Here is a 26,838-nt window from a genome sequence, read left to right on the forward strand (position 1 = left end):
AACCAATAAATTCTGCATCACAAGCATCTTCACTTGCTGTGCGTGTAGTTCTGAAATCATTGAAAAGGTTTTGAGCTCTTTCTTGTACAAAAGTAATGATAAACAAGAACCCTATGTACCTGGTCCAACTTGTCAACTAATGCTTAACAACACAGAGGTGGGTTTTGCTTATAACCCAGGGACTACCCACAGATATATGGCTGAATTAGAAGAATAGGGAACAGAAAAGGTATAGTGTTTGACAAAAAGTATTAGGATAATGGTCTTATGCAGTACTTGTCTTGATGATAGTTCACTCTGTATATTGGTCTCAAGCCTTTCCCATGTTATACAGTATATTTCAAAATTGTTACTCCTGAGTGCTGCATAGTATCCCATCATGTGAATGTACTACAATTTCTCAATCCATTTGTTTGTTGACAGATTTGTTACATGCTTGTCAAGTTGCCTGCAACCGATAGTGACCCTATGTACAGCAGTTCTGAAGCCTGCCCTGTCCTGAGTCAATCTCACTAATTCTAACACACCAACCCCCATAGCCCCAGTTACTGAATCAATCCATCTTATCTGGGGTCTTCCTCTCCTGTGCTGCCCCTCCACCCTTCCAAGCATAATGTCCTTCTCCAAGGACTGGTCTCTCCTGCCACGTGCCCAAAGTATGAGAGACGGAGCTTCAAAATCCTAACCTCCAAGGAGAGACTTGGTTTCACCCTCTCCAAGACAGACCTGTTTGTTTTCTTGGCAGTCCATGGTACGTTCAAGACTTTTTTCCAGCACCACAATTCAAAGGCATCAATTCTTCTTCTGTCATCTTTAGTCATTGTCCAGCTCTCTGAAGCATAACAAGTGACTGCAAAGACCATAGCTTGAATTAGACCAAGTAGGCAGGAGTGCAATGAATGGTGATGTAGCAAGGAAAGGGAAAAGACAAGGCACACGTGCTTGGTATGCTTCCCTTATGTCTGTACTGGAAGTGTCTGTCATCTGCTTGGTAAAATGTGTGTCTGTCAGTTATTGTTCTAAGACTAAGCATCCACATTAAGACAGACTAGGAACAAGGGTTGGCCATCCACTTCTGAAATATAACAGGCCTTTGAAAATCCTGTGTACTTTTAAAAGTATAATTAGATAATTATATTTTTTAAAAAGAATAGTTAGATAATCCTATTTAAAAATATATCCTTTAAAAAGTGTAATTATATAATCCTATTCTTTAAAAAGAATAATTAGATAATCATATCTTTGTAAAAGAACTTTGATTTTTACCTCAACCAAAATTTCTATTAAACCAAAATGCAATTAAACTATTAAACCTCTAATAGAAAACATAAGAGAACAAGTAAGTGATTTTAGGTTTGATAGGGTTTTTTTTTTTTTCCTTCCTAGGCAAAAGCAAAATGTATGAAAAAAAGAAAAGGGAAAGGATCAATATATTGGACTTAATTAAAATTATAGTCTCTTGTTCTTCACCAAATAGTGTTATAGAAATAAAAAGAGAAGTTAGAGAGAGGGAGAAAGTGGTTGCAGGATATATGTTTAACAAACTGCTTTTTCTAAAATACATTTTAAAACACTCTTATGATTCAGAATTAAGAAGATAAATAAGCCAGTTAGAAACAAGCTAAATATTTGAATTGACATCTTACCAAAGAAGATCATGAATGGCAAATATATAGATGAAAAGATGTTTAATAACTGTTCATAGGGGAAATCCACATGAAAGCCATAATGAGATACCACCATGCATCCATTAGCATGCTAAAATTAAAACGACTGACCACATCAAGTATTAAAAAAGATGTTCTATAATTAGAACCTTCATGCATTGCTCGTTAGAATGTAAAATGGTCCAATCACTGTGGAAAATATTTTTATAAGTTCCCCCAAAGTTAAATATACACCTATCCTATAATCTAGTCGTTATACTCCTGATATCTACCCAAGAAAAATTAAATCATATGTCCACACAAGGTCTTTTCCACAAACATTCACATCATCTTTATTTGTAATAAATTGGAGACAATCCAAATGACCACAGGTAAATGGATTGACCGAGTATGGTTTTTGTTACACAATAGAAAACTACTTGGCAGAATAAAGGAACGAACTATTGATATGCCTGTCAACGTAGATGGATTTCAAAACGAGCTGAGTGAAGTAACCCAAACAAAAGAATCCCAGGTTGTAGGACTGGAACTGCTGGGTAGTACAAATACCACCCTTTCTAGTCCTGACTGAGATGTCTAATTTTTTTTTTTCAAGGAGCCCTTCAGCAGCCTGATAATGCCTATGTACATTCCAAATGATTATTTAAAATAAGTATACAAGATTGCAGTTACATTGAAGTAACTATTGTCACAACATGTTTAAACTGTGAGAATAATCCACGAAGTCTTTTGTTAATGCCTTCAACACTCACGGTCATCCACCTCATGGCTAACCCCACCCACACACACACACACTGCAAGTTCAGAGGCTGTAAATCATACAGGAGAAGATTGACCATCTTTCTCCCAAAGAGAAAGCAGTGGATTCAAACAGGCAGAGGGTTTGAGTCAGCAATGCAACACCATGTGAATTATGTCCCCCGAGTTCCCTTATTAATGCCTTACAGCAAATTACACAGCAACATAATGCTCTCCTCTTCACCTACTTGCCTCCTCTCTGGCTTGCCCATCTGCTCCCTGACTGGGGTGGTGGGGAGGCAGGTGGTCAGTTCTTTCACTGAGTATTAAGTCACATCAAGCATAGTAACACCCCTGCTGGGATGCCCATCTTACAGTGCCAGCGACCCACCACTGTAGTCTCTGGGCCAGTGTGGCATCACCACCTCCTAACAGTTCCGGGGTGTGATCTGCATGCTTCACACCCCTCTAAAGGACCCACTGAGTGTGTATAATGATGCTTTCCCCCCTTCAGCTTCATAAATCAAGATTTCCTCCATTAACACACTAGGATTATGTGGACCACGACAAGGGTCCAAGGACTAGCACCTCCTAAGAGGAGGAAATATAGAGTAAGGGAGCTTGGGAAGACCTGGTTCTGAGGGCAGACAGACAAAAAGCTGATCCCTTTTATGTTAATGTTAACGGGTCCTTATCCCACGTCCCTGATCAGGAGCTAGAGCGAGAGTTTTGACTACAAAAGGTTGAGGCATCGCCTGCACCATTTGATGTACCAAGGAACTTCAAAAACAGAAGCCCAACAAGAATAATGCTTAGATTTAGGGCAGAGCATGCCATCAAAGGTCTGGGCAAAGCTTTGCAAATTTCCATCTCTCAGTGACCTAGTCTAATTCTGTCGGGCATTTGTTACAGACCATCTTCGCAGAGAAAATTGTTTAATAGCTTAATGGGAGAGGAAGCCTGCTACAGACGCCCACCTTGCACTCATCAAAGCCCCTGGCAGGGCCCTTCTGCTCCCCACCTCAAAGGACGCCCTGGCTGATTGGAGGAGCCCACAGGGTTGCCTTTCAAAGGTCAGTTCTGTGTTTTGCCTTTTGTGAAGCTCCTGGTGTGAACCATCCTGTTCTTGGGCTCCCTACGGCTCAATTAACTGCAGATGATTCCTTCCAGCACAGCAAGCCCCCAGGCCTCACCTCCCTGCCTCATTATTTTATAGATTGCAAAACGCTGGCTTTTTAAGTTAAAGACAAGTTTCACTGCTTTTTTTTTTTTTTTTAAGTAAAGCATTCTTGTTGTTGGGAGGAAAATTAAAAAGGAAAAAAATCATCACCACCAGAGACAAAGAAAACCTCTTTCAAACCTCTTGTTTGATTTTCTTCTGACTGTTTTCCCCTCCCACATAGGGATGTAACAGGTAAGGAGTACCTCCCCCGCTCCCAGTGTGTTCAGTTTTAAAAGAAGCCAGCAGCCAGAATCCCAACGTGGCTGACCCAGTTTACACTCCACAAAGAATGTATGGGAGACCCTCAAGTGTGCAAGTGTTAGACACTGAGCTACTGTTTAAAAGAGATATATGATTAGGTATTATTGTCGTGACAGGAGTCCAAAATGAAGCCTGCTCAATGGAGTGGACTTGCGGGGAGGGATTCTACAACAATGAAAGAATTTTTCTTTTACTTTTCAAAGAGAAGAGCAAATTGGGGGGGGGGGGGGAGGCAGGGGGAAAAGTGAAACAATGAATGAATGGAAACCCCAAGTCTCTGTAAACTTTAATTAAAATTCATTTAAAAAAACCAAAAAACAAACACCTGAGTTACTAACTGAAAGGGAGAGATACACCCAGAGGTGCCTCGAAAGAAAGACCTGGTGAACTACTTCTGAAAGATCCCAGCCTTTGGAAACCCTGTGAAACACTGTTCTGCTCTGAAATGCTAGGGGGCACCGTAAGTTGGGATCAGCTCACAGGGTTTCGCACTGGGTGAGAGTTTCAATTGTGCCATATCATTACCAGCATTTGGAATTTTCTGGCTTTTCCATTTTACCCATGAAAGTCTCTTTTTGCAATTACTACACTTACTGACCATTTGGATTTTCTGTTTTCTAAAATGCCTGTTTAAATCTTTCACACACTTTCCTATTGAATTGTATTCCTTTCTGTTATAAATTTGTAAAGAATTTGTTATAGTTGCTGGATGCAAGTCCTTTGCCACATATCGTTATCCTTGGTATCTGAGGAGAACTGGTTCCAAGACTCTATATCAAAATATGTCGATGTTCAAATCCCTTTTATAATATCATGCAGTTTTTACATACAATCTATTAATATCTTCCTGTATACTTACATAATTTCTCAACTCATTACCAATGGATCAGAATCTTCTCACAGCTGACCTTCCAGTGGGTTTTCAGAGACAATAGACCACATGCGAGGAGGGTGCCCATCGCTCTCCTGTGGCGGAGCTGGTGGCTGATGGATTTGAACAGCGTACCTTTGGGTTGACGGTCCAGCTCTTCAGCCACTCAGCCACCAGAGGTCATCTCTAGATTATTAATAATACCTTGTTGTTGTTAGGTGCCAACATGTCAACTATGATTCATCGAGACGGTGTGAACAACAGACCTAAGCCTTGCCCTATCCTCACCATCCCCACAACCCCAACCACGCTCACGCCCACGGCTGCAGTCACTGGATCAACCACTTCCTTAAGGAGCTTCCTCTTTCTTCTACTTGTTCAGGTCCATCTTCCAAAGACCCTCTTCACAAAATGCCTGGAGTAGATGAGGCAAAGTTTCATCACCCTCGCCTCTAAGAAGCACCCTGGCTGCACGTCCTCTGAAATGTACTTCTTTGTTCATTCCACAAGCCATAGGATATTCGGTATTCTTTGCCAATGTCACAATTAAAAGGCGTCAGTTCTTTGATTTTCCTCATTCCTTGCCAAAATTTCACATGCATATTTAAAGAATAAGGTGTGTCTGAGCCAAGCCACCATGCTTTCAATTGCTTTATAGATATATGAAAGTTGGACAATAAATAAGAAAGACTGAAGAAGAATTGATGCCTTTGAACTGTGATGTTAACCAACAGTGTGACCATGAATGTAATGCCTACCTCAATGCAAATACTCTATAAAGAGTACTTTATGCTACCTCTTGACTTTAGAGGGATTGTTTTGACCACTAAGTTGTCTATCTGCAGTATTTTCAATCTATGATAGGTTGAATCTTCAACTGATATTGTTGTTGTTGTTGATGTTGCTGCTGCTGTTATGTGCCATGGAGTCACCTGCAACTCATAGCGACACTATGTACAATAGCCCTGAACCCTGCCCTGTCCTAAGCCAGTCTCACGGACTACCTACCCCCATTACCCCAGCTTTTAATGTCAATACATCTCATCCAGGTACTTCCTCTCCTGCACTGTCCCTCTACCCTTCCAAGCATGATGTTTTTTCTAAGGACTGGTTCCTCCTGGCCTTGTACCCAAAATATGTCAGATGGAGCTTCAAAATTCTTGCCTTCAAGCAGCAGCCTAGTTTCACCATCTCCAAGACGGACCTATTTGGTGTTTTGTGGTTTGTTTGTTTGTTTTTTGTTGTTTGTGGTTTGTTGTTTTTTTGGTGTTTTGTTTTTTTTTTGCATTCCATGGTATATTCAAGACTCTTCTCCAGCACCACAACTCAAAGGCATCAATTCTCCTTAGATCATCCTTAGTCCTTGCCCAGCTATCTGACTCAGAGCAAGTAATTGCTAAGAATTGCCTGTATCAGGTGCACCTTGGTCTCTAGACTGGCGTAATTTCTCTTTAGCACTCTGGAGAGGTCCCCGGCAGTGGATTTTCCCAGTGCAATTAATCTTTTGATTTCCTGACTGCTGGTGCCAAAAGTGAGCTGTGCGAGTCGAAATTGTTAATAACCTCAACCTCTTCTCCATCTATCATGGTGCTGTCAATTGGCCCGGTGGTGAGAATCTTTATCTTTTTAATGTCGAGCTTCAAACCATATTGAAGACTAAAGCCCTTGACCTCTGCAGCAAATGTTTCAGGTCTCACTCGATTTCAACTGATATGGAGCCCTCGCATATATATGGACACTTAACTGTATAGGAGTTACAAGCATCCTTTCCAAATCCTTAGTTTGTCTTTTTGTGCTCTTAATACTGACTCTTTTTTTTAAGTTTATTTTTATTTTCTATGGTTTTGCATACAAACTTGGTGTACACATTGCGTTTCATTCATATACTTTGTTTCACACATTCCTTCATTCGCGTTGTGTTTCATATGTTCATTCCCATACACTATGATCTATAAAATTAATCATCATTAATTTATGCCCACCGTGTCTTCTCCGGTCCTCACTGGATCTTTCCCAGTTTCTTCACCTCCTCCCTCCGCCCACCAAGCTTTACAACCCCGTAGTTTTCCACCCTTAGCCCCCCTGCCCTCTGAGAGAGGCTGGAGAGCACTATGCTGAGGGAACTAACTCAATGTCATAAAAACAAATACTGCATAAGACCATTTATTATGGTAAAAATAGGATAACTAGTAAGATGTATATAACACTGTCTTTTTGATGAATGAAAGATCTTAATGTTAATGAAGTTCAATTTATTATTGTTTCCCTTTGTGGCTGGTGCTGCCATTAGGGCTTTTAGCTAAGATTCGGGCAGCCTGACTGAGGTGTAGACGTGTGTATGCAGTCTTTGTCCTGTTCCTCTGTCCTGGGCAGACCTGTGTGTCACTGGGGGTCGTGATGTGTTAACATCAAACTGTCCAATAAAATGTGTATGAGCCATGTATATCATTTTAAGTTTTCTGGAAGTCACAAATAGGAAAAGTCTGAAGAAACAGAAATTTAATTTTCATAGTACATTTAACCCAACATATCCAAATTGTTAGGGCGCTCTGGTGACCCAGTGATACAAAGTTGTGCTGCCTGCTCAAAGGCAAATGGTCTGATCCACCAGGTGCTTCACAGAAGATGGACAGTCTCCTTCGATGCAATTTACAGCCTCTGGAAATCCACTGGAGGGTCAGCTGTGAGTTACTTCTGACTCAACGGTACACAACAGCGAGAACATCATTTAAAGTACCAGGGAGCCCAGGTGATGTGCGGGCAGGGAGCTGTGCTGCCAATTCCAAACCAGGCAGTTGGAATCCACCAGCTGCTCTCAGGAGAAAGATGCACAAGCTCCTTCCACGTGATTTACAGCTTCTAAAAACCTGCTACGTGTCACACACGACTTGCTGGAACATAACAACAACAACAAACACCTGCTGGAGAGTCAGCGATGAGTCAGTTCTCATTCGATGGCAGACAACAACAAATTTAAAACATTATCATTTCAATATTCATATTTAAAATCTGTCATGGCCTCAGATTTCAAGAACACAATTTAGCTATACTACCCACATTATAGAAGTCTGGTTGTACAATGTTAAGCGCTTGACTATAAACCAAAAGGTCAGTGGTTTGAACCTGCCATGCAGGAGAAAAGAACTTGCATTGTGCTTCTGCAAAGATTACAACCCAGGAAGTCCTAGTGAGCAGTTAGTTCTATTGTGTACTGTAGGGTCATTGTAAGTTGAAAGTGACTCTGTGGCATGTAACAACAACAACAGCCAGATTACAAATGCTGGATGCTCACATCGGCCTGTGAACAGCTCAGGTCTACAGGCAAGTGACCTAAGTTCCCATCGACTCTGTTACTCAACAACAGTAAAAATCCGTGGTGGTTGAGTTGACTCTGACTCATGACAGCTGATGTGTGTCAGAGCAGCCCTGTATGGAGATATGGTTTTCAGTGGCTGATTTTGGGGGAGTAAGCCACCAGAATTTTTCCCAAGCATCTTTGGGTGGGCCCCATGCAAAGTCGGCTGACTGCTTCCTCAGTACTAGGCTTGGTCCATAAGAATGAAAAGACTCTTACTAAGTATTAAGACATACTGAATATTGTCCATAACACCTCCTTTCCAATTCAGCTCATTGCTATCCAATTGGAACCAACTCCTGGCTGACCATCCAGCAGGTCTTCAGAGGCTGTACAGAATGGGAGGAGGTTGCCTCTCTTTCTTCCAGCGCTGCAGGGGGATTTGAAATCACCAGAGGAGTGCTACCTTTGGGTTAGAGGCGTGATTCCCTAAGGACTGCATTATCAGAGCTCTCCAATGTCTCATTTGGTCCCTCCCAATTTCCATGCTCCTGTAAAAGACTCATTGCCATGGAGACGGAACTTACACATGGCTGCCCCTCCACTGGGTTCTGGAGGCTGTGAAGCACATGGGAGGAGATTGCCTATGTTTCTCCAGCAGAGCTGCAGATGCATTCGAACTGACAGAGGCTCAGACTTTGGGTTCACAGCACACCTCCCTACGCCACCAGAGCTCAAACCTAAATGAGCCAAGTTCTATTTTCATTTACTCTCATTCTTTTCAGTGGGGAAACTGAGGCTTGGAGAGGTTAAATAGCCTGGCCAAGGTCACATATCCAATGATGTTGGAACCTGGAGAGCCTGGAGAACGCTTAATTTATCTGTATCTCAATCCCTCATCACCAAGCCAAGACTACAAATGGCGCCTACACACAGGATTGCTCTGGGGACTGTGTGAGATGGTACACAGAACCTGGACACAGCAAGTCCTCCATAGATTTTATTATTTATTGCTGTCTTCCATCTTAAAATGAGGAGCTCTGGTGATGTAAAGTGTTACAAATCAAGCTGCTAACCAAAACGTCACTAGTTTGAATCCACCATCTTCTTTGAGGGAGGAGGTGGATAATCTCTTCCCATAAAATTTACAGCCTCGCGGTGAAAAGATTGAAATTAAAATAGTACCTATAGTTCTCTGCTGAATTAAACTTAAGTTTCTATAGTTCTCAGCTAAGTTAATTTTTAAAGCCCCACACCCAGGTATCCAGGGCAACAGTATTTCAAGAATAGCTAGCAGAAAGGCAGAACAAACAAGCTCAACTGATAACCCATGTGCCTTTGTTTCCCGACTGATAACCAATGTATCTTGTGCTTTTCCACTGCCCTGGAGTTTGAACTCACTGTATACTTAAGAATTTATGACACCACTCTATAGTTAAAAATCTATCTAACTGCTACATGTGCTACGTGACTGCCGCAAGTGCTACGTGCAACAATGCTGTGTAAACCCTGAGCGAACACTGAACCAATGAATTCAAATTGTGCTTTCATCACCCAACGAGAAGCTGATACTCAGTTGTATCCCCCTAAAGTGTATAAAAAAACCCAACTTTGTCTGCTCTCGGTCGGCTCCTTTGTCTCCTGCCAGAGATAAGGGTCAGCCTGGAGCTCCGCAATAAACCTCTTATCTCTTGCTGTTGCATCAAGCCGGTGTCTTGGAGTCTTGGGTCTTCGCCGTCCACTCGGGACAGAACAGGACCAGCGGTTTGGGGGTCCTTCAGCGGAAACCTGATGGAGGACCACCATGGGTTTGAGTTCTTGGGTTTCCATCTTCAAACACCCTAAGCACTATATATTGTTGATTGCATAGTAAAAATCAAAGAATTCAAAGGAAGGAAGGAGCAAAGTCTCCTTAGACTTACAGTCTTTATTTTAGGCACTTTGAGAATATGTTTTGTTGTTGGTTTTGTTTGGTTTGGTTTCCTATTCCTCAACCAAAACCCAACCCATCTCACTGCTATTGAATTGACTCAAGGTGACCCTGTTGGGAAGCACAGAATAGCTGGCCTCATAGGGTTTCCATGGCAGGAAACTGCGCTGCAATCCCAAAGGCACACAGTTCAAGTCTACCAGCTGCTCCATGAGAGTGCCTCTGAAAACTTACCAGAGGGTCAGCTATGGGTCAGTTCAGACTCAACTGCACACATAACAACAACAACCTTTACGGACGCTGACTGCCTTATCATTCTGCAGAGCAGCTAGTGGGCTCGAACCTCCAATCTTTTCATTACCAGCCAAACACCTTTAACCACAGCAGCACAGATTCCTTTTGTTATGCCCCAGGTCAATAAAAGTCGCTGTTCCTCAGCAAAACCCTATCACACGGTTGGCGGCTATATCTCATAATAGGAACACACCCTCCTCACATTAATCCTGCGAGGGAGACTGGGTTTATTCCTACAGTTTTCAGAGGAGAAACTGAGGCTCAGGGTGACTGAGAAACACACACAGCTTCTTAAAAAAAAACAAAATGCTATTACGCTCTTCTCAGGGAAGTCATTTCCTCCTGCCTTCCTATCATCAAACATCAGGTTCTTGTAGTCTTTAATAACCCCTTTCAAAGCGGTTTGTAAGTGAATTGAAATTAACATCAAGTCCTTGTGGGGAAATTGAAAACGTAATCATTCTCTTCCTTTCCCTCCTGTTTATCTGTTGCTGGGTGTGCATGTTTGTAATGCAGCTTTGAAATTGTCATCTAATCTCCTAATGCTTCTTTTTATTTTTTTTCTCCTTTGCAATTTTGTGCAGGTAATCCTAAAACGGATTTTTCATATTATGGTGTGTGATCAAAATGGAATACAACTTGGAAAAAAAAAACAGTTAATACCTGTGAGTACCTTGTGTTCTTTCAAAAATATTTGCTGTTAATTGAAAAGACTTCAGCATGTCAATACATTTCCTTTCATTTCGTTTGTTTGCCCCCTTTCCAAGGCTGTATTCTTCCTGTACATTTCAAATTGCTGTAATCCATGGATTAATTTGCAGGTATTTCCTCTTGCATTATGTTCATAAATGTCAGGTTTTATAGAAAGGTTATTTTTGCATGTTTTAATACAATTTCCCCCTTTATTCTCCTTTCTTTGACGCCAAGGATGTATAAATCCGCTTTAATATGACTTGCATCTGTGATGTTGAACATAGAAACCACCGAAAGGCTAAATCAACCTCTTTGTGGGTTTCCAATGATGACCTTTGTCAAAATGAGCCCAGTCCTCTCAACTGATTTTTAAGAAATAAGTCTGCCAAACAGCCAGCAATCAAAGCTTAGGGGTGCGCTCAGAGGAGGTCTAAGTGCAGCTTTATCTTCCCACTCAGGCTTGAAGGAATTGCCTTTCTGTGAGCTGGTTATACTGGACACTGAAGAGCAAGCATCTATTCCAGCACAGCCATTCTACTGTGTTTACAGGAAACTTGGACATTATAATGGTTCTTTCTGCGTGATCCTTTTGCCTCTGAACCTTAGTTTTTCTATGTGTATGACTTTTGCTGGTGGAGTTACATTAGGCAAGCTTAAATAATGTAGACTCTAAGTTATGTCGGACTAGACACAAACATAACCGGACCATTAACAGCCATATTTCAGTGCAAGAGCTCCACAAAGGCTTGCGCCGTATTAAATGACACCCACCTGAGATATTGTCCTCCTTCCTTTTCAAACTCGCCTACCTTTCTCTCACTGTTATTAACAACCCTTTGCTCCTTCTCTTGGAGAGCTGGTGGAAGACAGCAGAGCTGCAGGGAATGTATTTGGAAGAATGGGAGAAGTGGCTGTGTTGATTATGCTTAAATTGCTACTTGTGCTTGTTTCTTAAACTCCTACCGAGTGTAAAGTTTCTCTGTGATGGTGTTAGATCTCGCACAGAGCAGCCCTATTGAAATGAAACCACACAAAAGCAACAAACACCGTTTGGCCTTGAGCCACGCTCACTCGTAGTGCCATGTTTAAGCCCATTTTTGAAGTCCCTGTGGCAATCCATTTTAGTGAGGGCTGCCTCTTGTTTGATGAATCCTCTCCCCAGCATTCTGTCTTTCTCTTGATAATATGTTCAAAGTCTGTGAGACAAAGCCTCACCACCTCAAATCTAAGAGCATTCTGGCTGCACTTCCAAGATAGATCTCTTCTTTTCATGGTCCATGAAGCATCCAATATGCTTTGCCAGCACCGGAATCCAAATACATCAATTCTTCTTCTGCTTCCCTTACTCACTGTCCAACTTTCATGTGTGTATGATTGAAAATACCATGGCTTGGGCCCAGGATGCCTAAGTGTTCAAAGTGACACCTTGGTTTATGACGCTTTACAAGACATCTTGGGCAGCAGTTTTGTATGATGTGATGCATCATTTGATGTCTTGGTCGCTGCTTCCACTGACATTGCTTGTCCATCCAGGTGGAATGATATCCTTAATAATTTTAGTTATCATTGTCATGGGAAGATATTAATGCTATATTACTACATGAGTGAGAAGGGCCCTCGTGGGAAGATAGTGTGTGATTCAATGTTTCTGGAACATGCCAGGTGTCTGCATATCTCCAAGCTTTTGTTCAAGCTGCACCTCCTTCTGGTCCACCCTCCCCACTGCCCCCTGTTCAACACCTGTCCCCTTCCTGAAGCTCAGCGCCCCATCGCCTCTTCCAGGAGGTGACTCATGTCCTTCTTCCTTCCTCAGTCCCACAAATTTTCTTTTTCAAATATGCTCTAGGATATCTATTTCTGTTTCAATAAGTTAGGAAAAGGTTATAAAAATTAATAAGAATCTATCATTTCCCACAGACACAGGAGTGAAAAATAAGTCACTGCTCTGGATGCTCTCCCGTCTGTCTTCAGAAAGAAGGCCTTTGTTGTTCAATGGTAGGCATTCCGCGCCAGAGACCCAGGCTAATTCCCAGCCAAAACGCCTCTGGCGTAGACACGACTCATCTGTCACTGGAAGCTTATGTGTTGCTATGATACTGAGCAAGTATTGGTGGAGCGTCCAGACTAAATGAACTAGGAAGAAAGGCCTGGTTATCTACTTCAGAAGACCAGCCAGTGAGTTATGGTGCTGGAGAAGAGTGCTGACTATCCCATGGACTGCCAAAAGAACAAACAGCAGAGAAGGCGCAGGCAGAATGTTCCAAGGAGGCAAAGATGGAAAAGCTTCGTCTCTCATTCTTTGGGTATATTACTAGAAGAGGTGATTCCTTGGAAAGGGACATCATGCTTGGAAGCGCGGAGGGTCAGCAAAAGAGAAGAAGACCCTCAACAAGATAAATTGGAAAGGTGATTGAGGATGGCACAGGCCAGGACAGAGTTCGAGTCTGTTGTTTATAGAATTGCTATGAGCTGTATTCGACTCAACATCACTTAACAACAACAACAAATAGCAACAATGCCTTTGAGTTGTGGTGTTGGAGAAGAGTACTGAATAACTCATGAAGTGTCAAGAGAACAAACAGGTCTGTCTTGGAGAAAGTGAAACCAGCGTGCTTCTCGGAGGCATGGATGGTGAAATTTTGTCTCACATACTTTGAGCATGTCATTAAAAAGAGGCCAGTCCTCACAGAAGGACATTGTGTTTGGAAAAGTGGAGAGTCACCAAAAGAAAAGAAGACTTGAAACAAGATGGATTGGCATGGTAACTGTAACAACGGGCTCAAGTGTGTCAGAGATGATGAGGATGGCACCGGATGGGGCAGGGTCCACACCTGCTGTTCATAGGGTTGTTATGAGTCAGGGTTGGCTCAACAATAGCAATAACCAAGGAACCCTGGTGGCCCAGAAAGCTAAGCGCTGGGCTGCCAACTCAAAGTTCAGTAGTTCAAACCTCACAGTCACTATGAAGGAGTAAGTGGAGACATTCGCTTCCCATGAAGATTTAGAGACTTTGAAGCCCAGTGGAGGGTCATCATAGGTTAAAATCAACTCAGCAACCATGGATTTGGGGTCTCTTTAAACTTAACAGCAGCATTCATGCTTTAAAAGTATCAACAGCTTATACAACTGAACACTTGCTTTGATTCAGATGTAGTGTGGGGCAAGAAACAGATAGGCAATAATCTATTTTTCACAAGCACCCTTTTGTAATGGTTTGGCCACTATCATCTGGCTTTTACAGATGTTAAATGCCACACAGAGAGGTAAAGTCAGCTGTCCAAGGTCACAGAGCCAGGACGTGGGAGAGCTGGAACTACACTGAGGGCCACCTGGCCCTGGAGCCCCTGCTCCTGTCCACTCTGCCCCACTGCCTCCTGTGGTCTCCGTGCCAGCACCACCATCATGTGCAGACTGATGTCACACTGTGGGCATGGGAGGAACAGCCTGCATGAAGTACCAGGCACGCTACAGCCTCAAGGATTGGGGGTGGGGGCGTTCTCATCCCTTCCCTGTGGCAGCATTTCCCCCTGGACCCCTCAGTCTTCACCACAAACTGCAAGGGGAGGTGATTTTATTCAATGTGTTTGTATGGGTCTGGGGCCCCCTTATTCCACCCAGCACAGCCCATGAACTAAGGCTGATTTTTTGTGTGTGTTTTTAAATGGCTGGATATTTTGTGTGTGTTTTTAAATGGCTGGATATTTTGTGGCACATAAAAATGAGATTAAATCCAAATTTTAGTGCATAAATAACCTTTCATTGGAATGTAGTCATGTTTAACTCTGATTCATTGCTCTTGACTAAGTCCGCTCAGAGTTTCAATCCACAAGGAGCAACTTGGGTGAAAGATGGGCAAACTGTTCCATTGTGATTCCGCTTCAGAAATCCAGTGGACAGTCAGCTGTGAGTCTATTCCAACTCAATGACCAAAAGAGAAGCAGGGAGGTAGGCAAACAGACAGGCAGGCAGGCATACAGACAGACAGATAGACAGACAGGTAGACAGCAATGAACCATTGAGACAAGACCCAAAGTCCAGCATAACCTGAAATGCAGGCATATCTAGTTTTACAACTCATCTTAATGTGCTTCAAAGATACAGTGTATTTCTGGTCGTTTGGGGGTTTTTTTGGTGGAGGTTTCTTCTGTTGTTGCTTGGTTGGTTTTGTTTACAAATTGGAAGTCTGTGGGGACCACATGCACTCACTTTGCGTTGCTGGTAATGCTCACCACATCTGACTTTTTCATGACGCTATTGCATGCTGGAGCCAACTTTCACGGACTTCCCTAAGAAGCACCTTGTCTTGGAAGAAATAGGACCAAAATGTTCCATAGAAGTGAGGGTAGGTAGCAAGATTTTATGCCACATATTTTGGCCATATTTACTAAGACAGACCAGACCCTAGAAAAGGACATCATTGTTTGTAAGGCAGAGGGTCAGAGAAAGAGAAGGGAAGGCGCGGTGAGAAGGATCAAGGCGGTGGCAGCAGCGATGCGCCGAGCACAGCAGAGATTGTGAGCGCTGCGCAGGGCCAGGCGATTCCAGGGCCGAATCAAAGGCATCCGGCAACAACACAGACAGCATAACTTTTGTATGCACCGGTAAACCCAAAGATTCATGTTCCTCACTTTTCAGGGATACTTGTTCTGTTGCAGTGACCTGGGACCGAACCCACAGCACCTCCGAAGTAAGCCTGCATTTACGAACTGAGTCATCCCAGGTCAGAAAAGCTTGTCGACCCCTGACTTAGGGCCTGCTTTCCTTCTCCGGGATCCAATCCCTCTTGAGAAGACTTTTAAAGTATATGAGACAAAATCTTGTCATCCTCACTTCTCAGGAGCATTCTGGCTGCATTTCTTCCGAGTAAGTTTGCTCTTTTAAAAGTCCATGGACCTGTGCTATAATCTACAGTCAAATTCTCTCTGAGGTAAGCTTACATTTATGAACAGAGCTGCCCCATTTCAGGAAGTATGCTGACCCTTGACTTAGGAAACGTTCTCCACTCCCCTTAATGAGCTGGTCATTCCCACATAATAATTTTCCTGGATAAGAACTGCTAATTCCAGTCCTATTGGTCACTTCCTTTTCCCCCCATTTCATGACTTGGAAGCCCTGAGTGGTACAAATAATTAATGCACCGGACTACTGACCGAGTCCACCCAGAGGTGCTAAGGAGGAAAGTCCTGGTGATCTACTTCTGAAAGATCAGCCTTTGAAAACCTCATGGGGTACAATTCTCCTCTGACACAGGTCAGGTCTCCATGAACTGGAGTTGACACAACATTAAGCTGATTTCTGCTTGGAATGACCCCAGCTAGCTTTGTTCAAAGGAGTCCTGTTGATGCAGTGTATAAATACTTGGCTACTTGTAACAGAGAGAGACCCAAACAAGCAAAGAATTACTGAAAAAGAAAAACAAGGTAGGAGGCATCACACTCCATGATCTCAAATCCTACTAAACAGTGGTAGTGGTCAAGACAGTGTGATACTGGTACAATGACAGACACATAAAGCAAGCAAATAGAATCAAGAACCCAGAAATCAACTCATCTACCTGTGATCAACTGATTTTTGACAAGGAGATAAAATCAGTTAAGTGGGGAAATGGCAGACTCTTTAACAAATGGTGTTGGCAAAATTGGAAAACCATCTATAGAAAACTTAAGCAAGACCCACACGTCACACCATACACAAAAAGCAACTCAAAGTAGATTAGGGACCTAGAAATAAAACCAATGACTGAAATTCATCAAAGAAAAGCTAGGAACAATTCTCAAAGGCCTAATCTACAGCATCAACAGACTTCTAAGCATAATGGAAAACCTACAAACAGGAGAGAATAAAATAGATGAATGGGACAGTCTAAGAATCAAATCTCTATGCACATCAAACACTTCTCCAACAGGGTAAAAAGGAAACCAATAGACTGGGGAAAAAATATTTGGCAGTGACTCATCTCTAAAATTTATAGAATATTCCAGCACCTCAACAAGAAAAAGGAAAACAACCCCATCATAAAATGGGCACAGGATATGAAAAGACACTTCACCAAACAAGAAATTCAGATGGCAAACAAACACATGAAGAAATGTTCAAAATCCCTAGCTTTAAGAAACATGTACATCAAAACAACTATGAGATATCATCTTACCCTAGCAACAATAGCAAAGTTTACAGAGCAGCTAACAACAAATGATGGCAAGGTTGTGGAGAGATTGGAATTCTTATTCACTGCTGCTGGGAATGTAAAATGGTACAACCACTATGGAAGGTGGTACGGTGCTTTCTCAAAAAGTAGGAAGTAGAAATATCATTTGACCCAGCTATCCCACTACTGGGAATGTACCCTACAGAAACCAGAGCCACAAATAAGATATATGTACACTCAACCATGTTTATTGAGGCACTATTCACAATAATGAAGAGGTGGAAGCAGCCCAAATGCCTATCAACAAACAAATGGATAGAAAAACTAAGGTACATTCACACAATGGAATATTACAAAGCAATGTAAAATCATGAACTTGTAAAACATTACACAACATGGGTAAGCCTGGAAGACATTATGCTGAGTGAAATATCTCAGCCACAAAAGGACAAATACTGCATAATTCCACTGTTGCAAAATTAAACTGGCATAAAGTTGGGGAGAGAATAGGAAAAGAGTGGTTAGATAATGAACACTGCATGGGAAGGGATGAGGGGAAGGGCTGTCTGAAAGGAATGTATAATTAGGCATTATATGTATGACAACAATCTGGAACAAGGGGTGTGTTGCAAAGTGGACTAGGGGTGGAGGGAAGGAAGGGGAAGGAGGAAAATGTGCAAAAAATGAGTGAATGAAAACCCAACCTTTCTGTAAACTTTCATTAAAATCACAATGACAAAAAAGAAATTTAAAACACTAACCCCCAAATATAGAAACAAATGCATGGCTACTACCTAAAAGATTGCTAATTCAAACTCACCAGCTGTTCCACAGAAAGAGATGGAGTAGGCTGCTTTTGGAAAGATTTACAGCCTTGGAAACCCTGGGGGCATCTTACCGTGTCCTACAAGGTTGATATGAGTCGGATCCACTTGATGCCAATGGGTTTGGTTTGTTGGTTTGATTGTGCTAACTTCCTGCTGCTGATCGGAGCTCTGCTGACCTGAGCAGCCCAGTTCCTGATTTTGGGGCTGCAGCACTGTTCTCTCTCCTCTAAGGGAGTCCTGCTGGCCCCTCCCACTCTCCCACACGCAGTCCCTACGCACCCCCCCACACGCCGCTGTGGCCACATCTTCAGGGGCACAGAGGAGATACTCCCTGAAATGGGTACTACTCCCTCCAGACCCTCCTTGTTAGGGAGTCCCAACCCAAATCTGCTGTCAGGGGCCTCTTTAATGTGCTAACAAGCAAGGGTGTCAGTTTAAAGACTAGGGTGTGCCTGACTCAAGCTATGTTATTTCAGTTGCTTCATGTGCATATGGAATCAGGACAAGGAATAAGGGAAATCAAAGAATTGATGTCTTTGAATTGTGGTTTTAGAGAAAAATATTGAAAATCCTATGAATTGTCAAAAGAACAAATTATCTTAGAGGAAGAACAACCAAGGTATTCCTTAGAAGCAAAGATAGTGAAACTTCAATTCAAGCGCTTTGGCCATGATATCGGAAAGCAAAAGACATCATGCTGGGAAAGGTCAATGAAAGAGAGGAAAACCCCAGTGAGATGGACTGACAGACACAGTGACTGCAGCAATGAACTTGAGTCTGTCGAAGGTTGTGACGATGGTGCAGGATAGACTTTCTATCTGCTATGACTCAATGTCTGCCAATTCCTTTTGATACAGTGACTCAGTATATAACAACAACAGCCCCCAGAGTCTCCTCCCACCGACAGTCCTCGCCACTCTGGGCATCCACACTCCCCCTCTTGCCCTCCCACTTCTGTGTCTCGGGCTGAACCTCCCTCCAAAGTTTTGATGCTAATACTTTGCAGACTTCTCTCAGCTCCCGGTCCAGAGATCCTGGTCCAGCCTAGAAGCCAATTTCTCCAAAGGACTCCACAACGTCAGCCTCATTCAGTTCCCACATGGCTCTTAATTCGGCCCTGCTCCCTACACGCCCCTTTGGATTTCTTCCATGCCTTTAGCCTTGCTCCTGGTTTCTCCATCATTTTCTTTCCAATAAGTGAGAAGAGTGTAAATCTCAGCAATGTGGGCAGACGGATGCTCTTTTGCTGCTGAATTTTCACTGTGTAACTCTAAGAGTGTGATGACAAGACTGAGAAAGAGCGGCAGGACGCTGTCTACACTCTTCTCCTGCCTGCTATTTTGACATATTGGCATCAAATACAAATTTGTCTTCTCCATCTTGCATCTTCTGCCTCATGCAGATCATGGGTGCTCTGGGAGGCTTGCCTGGTTCCTAGGCATTCATAATATAAATATATTATATGATAGATGATACACAATTACTGTTATGTGCCATCGAGTCACCAGTGATTCATAGCGACCCTATGTACAATAGCGCTGAACCCTGCCCTATCCTGAGCCTGTCTCACTGTCTAAAACTCACCTACCCTCATTATATAACATATAATAATATGTTGTTGTTGTATACCATAGACTTGAAACCAACCCATAGTTGACCTTCTGGAAGGTTTTCGGAGGCAGTTAATTGCATGGGAGGAGATTGCCCACCCTTTTCCTGCAGAGCAGCTGATGGCCACAAGCCACATACCTTCACACAGCTTCTTGCCACTATGCCCCTAGGTCCATATTTGTTCCCATTCCCCAGAAAGGTGATCCAACTGAATGTAGAAATTATTGAACAATATCATTGATATCACATGCAAGCAAAATACTGCTGAAGATCATTCAAAAAATGGCTGCCAGAGGTTCAGGCAGGATTTAGAAGAAGCCATGGCACCAGGGATATCACTGCTGATGTCAGATGGGTCCTGGCTGAAAATAAGGAATACCAGAAGAATGTCTATTTGTACTTTATTGACTATGCAAAGGCATTTGACTGTGTGGATCATGACAAGCTGTGGCTGACATTGAGAAGAATGGGAATCCCAGAGCACTTGATTGTGCTCATGCGGAACTTATACCTGGGTCAGGAAGCTGTTGTATGAAGGGAGCAGGGAAGCACTCTATGGATTAGAATTGGGAAGGGGGTGAGTTAGGGTTGTATTCTCTCTCCACACCTGCTCAATCTACATGCTGAGCAAATTATCTGAGAAGCTGGACTCTGTGAAGAAGAATGTGGCATCAGGATTGGAAGGAGACTCATCACTAACCTGCATTATGCAGATGGCACAGTCTTGCTTGCTGAAAGTGAGAAGATGCATTGCACTGGAAAAATCTGCAGTTAGGGAACTTTCCAAATAATTGAGGAATAGTGATGTCAGTTTGAGAACTAAGTTGCATCTGATTCAGGCCATAGTCTTTCTGATTACTAGCTATGCATCTGAGACCTGGACAATGAATAGGGCTGACAGAAGAAGAACTGATGCTTTTGAGGTGTTGGAGAAATGCACTGAACATCCCATGGATGGCCAAGAGAACAAATAGATATGTCTTTGAGAGGGTGCAGCTGGAGTGCTCTTTGGAGGCAAGAATAATGAGGCTTTGTCTCACATACTTTGGACATATTGCTAGGAGGTGCTATTCCTTGGAGAGGGCAATGATGTTGGGAATAGTGGAGGGTCGGTGAAGGAGAGGAAGACCCTCAACCAGGTAGATTGACACGTGACTGCTGCAATGGGCTCTTGTGTGTCAGAAAGTGTAAGGATGGCACAGGACAGAACAGAGTATTTAAATCTTTCGTTCATGAGGTCACTATGAGTCATGCTTAACTCGATGGCATCTAACAACAATAACAACAACAAAATAAAATATATACTATCCTCCATGCGATTAAATTGCATCTAGAAACCCTTTGGAGGGTCAGCTATTGATTGGTTCCAACCAGAAGGCACACAACAACATATATATTTATTTATAAACTTTTAATGGTTTCATCTTACTTAGATCCACAATCAATACCCTTGGTACCAGCAATCAGCAAGTAAGGAGACGTATTGCTTTGGGTGCATCTCCTGTCAGGAACTTCTCCAAAACACTGAAGAGTAATGATGTTAGTTTGAAGACTCAGATGTGCCTGTTTCAGGCCATGGTCTTTTCAATCACTTGCTATGCATCTGAGAGCTGGACAATGAATAAGGATGACTGAATTGATGCCTTTGAGCTGTGGTGTTAGAGAAGAGTACTGAATATTCCAAGGATTTCAAAGGAACAAACAGAAATATCTTGGAAAAGGTGCAGCCAGAGTGCTTCTTGGAGGCAAGGATGGCAAAGCATCTTCTTTTATACTTTGGATATGTTGCTAGGAGAGGCTATTCCTTAGAAAAGGGTGTCATGCTTGGAAGGGTAGAGGGTCAGCAAAAGAGAGGAAGACCCCGAGAAAGATGACTTGACATGGTGTCGGCCGCAATGGGCTCAAGTGTAGCAGGATGGTGAGGACGGACCAGGAGAGGATGAGGTTCAGTTCTGTTGTTAATAGGGTCACTATAAGTTGAACTTGACTCAATAGCATCTAACAACAATAATCTATATTTTATATCTTGAACATACCATGGACTGCCAAAAAAACAAATAGGTCTGTCTTGGAGAGGGTTAAACCAAGTCTCTCCTTGGAGGCTAGGATTTTGAAGCTCCACCTTACTTACTTTGGGCATGTGGCCAGGAGAGATCAGTCCTTGGAGAAGGACATCATGCTTGGAAGGGTGGACAGACAGAGTAGGAGAGGGAGAACCCGGATGAGATGGATTGATACAGTAACTGGGGCAATGGGAGTTTTCTTTGCTGTAATCTTTATGGGAATGGATTCACAGCCTTTCACCCAAGGAGCTGCGGGTAAATCTGGAAAGCTGGACGCTTAACCATTGCACAACCAGGGCTCCTTGCCTTCCGGATAGAGGTATTACACAGAATGTTGGGCCACTAATTTAAAGGTCAGCAGTTTGAATCCCCCAGCCATTCCATGGGAGAAAAGAGTAGTCTCCCCCCATAATTATCCACAGTCAGACCCCTGACAGAGGGTTGCCCGGTGGTAATTACTATCAGGATTCTTCTCCTCTCTTGGAACCCAGGACCTCCGTTTTCGTTTGCTGTGTGTGTACGTTTGACATCCTTTCTATTTTCAGAACACTTACCTTTGTTTCCGTAGCCACAACTCCCTCTGTTTCTGCCATCAAGAAAGCTATGATTTCAGATTGAAGTTCTTATGAAATTACTGCTCATCTCGTCTCCAAAATTGTCTCCATTTGGCTCTCAGAGCTGTACGCTTCCGCTTCTACTAACTCGTGCAAACACCGCGGCTGTGCCGTGCACATTTCCGAGTTTCATCCACTTTCTTTCAGGGAACAATCAGACAGAAAAGCCGTTCGAGAGGCTGCCCTGCTCCTGCTCCCGGAGGCCACCCAGGGCAGCTGTGTGGCCGTCAGGCTGAGCTCTGATCTCTTCCACTCGGCCACAGACAGGCTTGGCTGGGATGATGTCCTGAAGCTTCTCCTGAGTCCTAACCACTTTTCTCAATCTTCTCATCCTCAGAGGCAGGAAGAAGCACCCCAGAACCTCACGGCTGTCAGGTCAATTTCGACTCATGCCAACCCGCCCCAAGGTTTCCAAGACTGTGAATCTCAACAGGTGTAGGCTGCCTTGCCATTCTCTCCAATGGCGGATGGACCCAAACCACCAACCTGTCAGTCAGCAGCCTATCACCTAACCCACTCTGCCAGCAGGACCCAGGAAAACAGAGCATGGGCCTAAGTGAAAGGCTGACACTGAGAAACATCACCAACTGCAACCCTTCAAACCATGCGAAACTGAAGAAGGAAATGCAGGGCCAAGGTTCCTAAAGGTGCTAAATGAAAGTGCCCACAAATACTTCCTGTGCTTCAAAAAGTTGTGGGTATATTTTGAAGGCAACAAAATATGTCAACATAAATCATTCAAATAAAAGCTCTCATATGGGTTATTCAGTGAGGAACCAGAAATGTGAATGGCGGAAAGGGAGTTAGTAATTCCGGCAGACACTGTGTCCTGTCCGAGGTATGCTACTTCCTGGTGGCCTGGTGGGTAGGGAGTTGAGTTGCCTACACAAAAGTGGGTGGTTCGAAACCACCAGCTAGCTGCTCCTCAGGAGAAAGATGGGCAGTCTCTTCCCCTGTGATTTTTAACCTCTGAACACCCACTGGAGGGTCAGCTATGAGTTGCTTCGGACTCAACGGCTATGATTTCAGTTGAGTTGCCCAGGACTCCAGGATTGTTCAGTGTAGAAATCTCACCTTCTGTGACAGAGACCTCGGTTTGAGTCCCAGCCACTGCACTTGACACAGCCCAGTTGCCTTGTGTGTTGGTGGGACGCTGCACTGGTTTCAGGCTCAGATCGCAGGGAAGGCAGGCTGTGATCTGCTTCCTCAAAAAGCAGCTAGTGAAAACCTGTGGAACCCCAGTCTCTGCATCTGCTTATGTGGATGATACCAGATCAGGGGCATTTGTTTGGCAACAGCTAATAATAATCAGGCTAGAATCTGGTTTATCGAGTAAAAGATTATGGCAGGGTTTTTTTTTTTTAATCTCAAGAAAAGGTTGGGGTTTTTTTTTTGCTTGTTGTTTGTTGTGTTTTTTTTTTTTTTAAAAAGATGAAAATCCCTTAAACTCCTGAGAGTGAGTTAGTTCACTCAGCATAATGCTCTCCAGTCCCTCCCATGTTAGGTAGTAATTTACAAAAGCATTGCTCCTGCGTGCTGCATAAGATTCCATTGTGTGAATGCACTGTAATTTCAATCCATTCCATTAAACAAAAGAGGAAAGGTCTGGTGTGAAAAATAATGTATATGAATTTTATGAACTTTGTATATAAACCAACATAAAATTTAAAAAAACAAACCAAGAACAAAATAAAACAAACATTTATACTGCATAACGTTCAGAAATCAATATATTAGCAGCATATTAGGAATATTGCTGTTACTGTGACCATGGAGTCAGAACCGACCCATAACTGACCCTCCAACGGGTTTTCAGTGAGTCACATGGGAGGGGATTGCCTGTTTTTCTCCCATAGAGCAGCTGGTGGATTCGAACTGTGTACCTTTGCATTGGTAGTAGTTCCTTACCTCCTTATCCCTTGATAAGTTCTGTTTCCTACCTTCCCTTTCCTGGGACAACCACAATCAAGAATTTGGTGTGTATCCTTGAAGTGCTTGGGGATTTTTGTTTTATTTTCTCTTTTTCTAGATAACTATATCCCTAGAAACACATTGTGAGTTTTTTTCTTTTATAGCAGTGTATGCCTTTTTCTCCAACCTTCACCCCATATTCTTTCTCCTTTGACTTTTGCTCACTTTGTTTTCCTTCTGATCCTTATATTCTTATAATAAAACAAAATTTTGTTATAAAAAAAGAAAATCCCTCCAGCTCACTACCTGTGAGTGAGTTCCAAATCATAGTGGCGCTCCATGAGGTACCACGGTCTGGCAGGTAATGGGAAGAGGCTGTCCATCTTTCTCCACAGAGAGGCTGGTGGATTCGAACCACTGGAAATCAGTCTTTAAGTTTCCAGCACAACTTTTTAGGGACTGCTGTACCAGAGTCCCCAGGTAGAAAAACTCGACTAAGGACATGTTGTCCTATTGGAACCCACCCTCCAGCGAGTTTTCATAGCCTGTAAATTGAACGGGAGGAGACTGCCCGTCTTTCTCCTGCAGAGCAGCTTGTGGATTTGAACCATCAGAGATGTAGCCCCCTTGGACACATCTCCCTATGGACTAGGTCACCAGAGCTTCTAAAATGGAAAAAGTAGCCCCAAAGGACACCCCCACCAATGGTTTAAGACAGAGCAATCTCATTCCAGTGCCTGGTCCAGGGTAAACCACATACTCTAGTTCTGGCCAATGAGATTAAGCGAGGCCTCTGAGACCTGTTTTCTTCTTGGCAGAAAGTCAGTCATTTGCCCCAGTTTTTTACCTTGACTCTGAGTTGGTACTGCGGCTGCCACCTTGTGCCCAGGAGAGGAACTGCACACCCAAATCCCTGTCACTTGCAACTTGTTTTGAGAGACAAATATCTTCATTGGTTAAGTCAAGGGTCAGCAACCTTTTTCTGTAAATGGCCAAACAGTAAATATTGTTAGATTTTCAAGTCACACAATCTCTGTCACAGCTGCTCAACTCTGTTAGTGTTTCATAAAAGGAAAAAGCAGCCATCAACAATAGACACAGCCATCAATAATACACCCTGCCTGAGACAGACTTTGTTCCCTCAGCACTGCTGGAAGTCAGTTCTGAGGTTAGTCGTATATGTCTTTTTCTATGTTCTTATCATTATTGCCTTGTATTATCAGTGTCTTTATAAATTTGATTTTTTTAACATCTGATAGTAAACGTCTGAGAAAGATCAGCAAAGTGTGGTAAAACATTGCATGTTGTTGTTATGTGCCCTCGAGTTGCCTGCGACTCATAGCGACCCTATGTACAACAGCCCTAAACTCCGCTCTGTCCTGTGCCAATCGCACTGTCTCTGACACTCCCATCCCAATTATCCCAGTCACTGAATCAATCCACCTCATAGAGGGCCTTCCTCTCCTGCGCTGTCCCTCCACCCTCCCAAGCATGATGTCCTTCTCCAAGGACCGGTCTCTCCTCACAACATGTCCAAAGTATGTTAGACGGAGCCTCAGAATCCTTGCCTCCAAGGAGCCACCCGGTTTAACCCTTTCCAGGACGTTTTATCAGTGATAAACTATAAGCCCTCCTAAAACCCCCAGATGGTTTTAAGAGATAAGTGTGGTTCATCTTAAGTATGCTGTTTATTGTTATGTGTCTTCACATAACAATGTGAACTGGCTCATAACTGACCCTCAAGCAGTTTTCAGAGGCTGAAAATCACATTGAAGAAGATTTCCCATCTTTTTCACATGGAACAGACAGTGAATTTGAACCACCTGCCCTTAGGTTGGCAGCACAACTCCATACCCATTAGGCTACCAGTGATAACTGCAATTTATGGTAATTCAGATACTACCTATAAAGGAATGTGTGTCTGTGTTCCAATAAGACATTTTAGTTTCTTATCATTTTCATGGGTGGTAAGATATTTATCTTTTTATCTGAGCCATTCTTAGCTCATGTGTCCTAAAAAAATAGGTGGTGAGCTGAATTTGGATTGTGGGTTATAGTTCGCTGACGTCAGCTGGGTCTCCAATTATGTAGTCACTAGAAGCGTGGTGCCTTCTACATGACTGTTATTCAACCTTCTATTTCATGGGTGACAAAGTTAAGGTACACAGAGTGACATGATTTTCCCAAGTTCACATTTCTAGTCACTGTCAGAGCTAAACCTAGATCCCGAGGCTTCTCCCTCTCAGTCTAGGACTTCCTCTAGGATCTGCATGACTCTTTTCATACCCACACAACTCAAGGCTCACTTCCAGGCTGTGATGTTTTCTTCAGGTCTCTAACTGCAACTCATTCATACAAAATATATCAAAGGCCAAGAAGTTGCTCGTGTTGATTAAAGACCTCACAAATTATGATGGTGTCACTAGACAGCATCATAATAAACGAGAAACGGACTGAGTTATAAAGGATTTCTCTTTGATCTATATTCAGCATCCATGAAAGGAATGGTCAGGACATAAACAATGTCCTGCAATGGGCAAATCAGTGGCAAAGAATCTTTTTAAAGTGCAAACGAGCAAGGATGTCATTTTAGGGACTAGTGTACCTACTCCAAGCCAAGCTATTTTTGTGTTTTATATATATATAGACTGGCCCATCTTCAGAGTTGGAAGAACAAAAAGCTGGGGTAATTA

This window comes from Elephantulus edwardii, unplaced genomic scaffold (genome assembly GCF_000299155.1).
Source record: "Elephantulus edwardii isolate Elephantulus edwardi_28Jun2011 unplaced genomic scaffold, EleEdw1.0 scaffold00189, whole genome shotgun sequence".
Lineage (NCBI taxonomy): Eukaryota > Metazoa > Chordata > Mammalia > Macroscelidea > Macroscelididae > Elephantulus > Elephantulus edwardii.